Source organism: Arachis ipaensis, chromosome B8 (assembly GCF_059453495.1).
Source record: "Arachis ipaensis isolate K30076 ecotype BB chromosome B8, ASM5945349v1, whole genome shotgun sequence".
Lineage (NCBI taxonomy): Eukaryota > Viridiplantae > Streptophyta > Magnoliopsida > Fabales > Fabaceae > Arachis > Arachis ipaensis.
In genome coordinates, this window is record NC_142443.1 from 90,260,223 (window position 1) to 90,262,202 (window position 1,980).

The 1,980-nt window shown below is 35.3% G+C and overlaps 1 non-coding gene across 1 annotated transcript; it reads left to right on the forward strand.

The window, feature by feature from the left end:
* Window positions 1-639: 639 nt before the first annotated feature.
* LOC148548786 (small nucleolar RNA R71) lies at window positions 640-747 on the forward strand. Its single transcript, XR_015897259.1, has one exon. It is a non-coding gene; the product is annotated as a small nucleolar RNA R71 (small nucleolar RNA).
* The last annotated feature ends 1,233 nt before the right edge of the window (window positions 748-1,980 follow it).

The window sequence follows — 1,980 nt, forward strand, 5'->3', positions numbered from 1 at the left end:
TTCTAATGGAAGACCTTGTTTCATTCATGAAACTTACAGTGGCCTTGGATAGATCAGAGACTAAGTTTGCCAAGCTAGATGGATTCTGCTCAGAATTCTCTATCTGTTGCTGAGTGGATGATGGAAAGGGTTTATTATTGTTAAACATGTTCTTCCACCATTATTAAAGCCTTGTTGAGGCTTTTGATCCTTCCATGAGAAATTTGGATGATTTCTCCATGATGAGTTATAGGTGTTTCCATAAGGTTCACCTAAGTAATTCACCTCTGCTATTGCAGGGTTCTCTGGATCATAAGCCTCTTCTTCAGGAGAAGCCTCTTGAGTACTGTTGGGTGCAGCTTGCAATCCATTCAGACTCTGAGAAATCATATTGACTTGCTGAGTCAATATTTTGTTCTGAGCCAATATGGCATTCAGAGTATCAATTTCAAGAACTCCCTTCTTCATAGGCGTCCCATTATTCACAGGATTCCTTTCAGAGGTGTACATGAACTGGTTATTTGCAACCATGTCAATGAGTTCTTGAGCTTCTGCAGGCGTTTTCTTTAGGTGAATGGATCCACCTGCAGAGGTATCCAATGACATCTTAGATAACTCAGACAGACCATCATAGAATATATCCAGGATGGTCCATTCTGAAAGCATGTCAGAAGGACACTTTTTGGTCAACTGTTTGTATCGTTCCCAAGCTTCATAGAGGGATTCACCTTCTTTCTGTTTGAAGGTCTGAACATCCACTCTAAGCTTGCTCAGCTTTTGAGGAGGAAAGAACTTGGCTAAGAAAGCCGTGACCAGCTTATCCCAAGAGTTCAGGCTGTCTCTGGGTTGAGAGTCCAACCAGATTCTAGCTCTGTCTCTTACAGCAAATGGGAAAAGCATGAGCCTGTAGACTTCAGGATCTACTCCATTAGTCTTAACAGCATCACATATTTGCAAGAATTCAGTTAAGAACTGAAAAGGATCTTCAGATGGAAGTCCGTGAAACTTGCAGTTCTGCTGCATCAGAGAAACTAATTGAGGTTTCAGCTCAAAGTTGTTTGCTCCAATGGCAGGAATGGAGATGCTTCTTCCATGTAAATTGGAATTAGGTGCAGTAAATTCACCAAGCATCCTCCTTGCATTATTATTAATTTCGGCTGCCATCTCCTCTTCCTGTTCGAAAATTTCTGAAAGGTTATCTCTGGATTGTTGTAATTTAGCATCTCTAAATTTTTTCTTCAGAGTCCTTTCAGGTTCTGGATCTGCTTCAACAAGAATATTATTGTCCTTGCTCCTGCTCATATGACAAAGAAGAGGGCACAGAAAAAGAAAAAAAAAAATAATAATAATATGGATCCTTTATACTACAGTATAGAGGTCCTTGTGTTAGTAGAAGAAAAGAAGAAAAAAAATCTGAACTCAGAGAGAGAGAGAGGGTTCAGATTTTTGGTGGTGTGAGGAGGAGATGTTAGTAGATGAATAAATAAATAGAAGGGGATGAGAGAGAAGGAATTTTTGAAAATAATTTTTTGAAAAAGAGTTAGTGATTTTTGAAAATAATTTTTGAAAAAGGTTAGTGATTTTCGAAAATTAAGTTTTTTTTTTTAAATTGAAATAATTAGTTAATTAAAAAGAAATTTTGAAAAAGGGGGGAGATATTTTCGAAAATTAGAGAGAGAGAGAGTTAGTTAGGTAGTTTTGAAAAAGATAAGAAACAAACAAAAAGTTAGTTAGTTAGTTGAAACAAATTTTGAAAAGATAAGAAGTTAGGAAGTTAGAAAAGATATTTTGAAATCAAATTTTTGAAAAAGATAAGATAAGAAGATATTTTGAAAAGATATGATTGAAATTAGTTTTTGAAAATGATTTGATTTTTGAAATCACAATTAATACCTTGATTCATAAGAAATCACAAGATATGATTCTAGAATTCAGAGTTTGAATCTTTCTTAACAAGTAAGTAACAAACTTGAAATTTTTGAATCAAAACATTAATTGTTA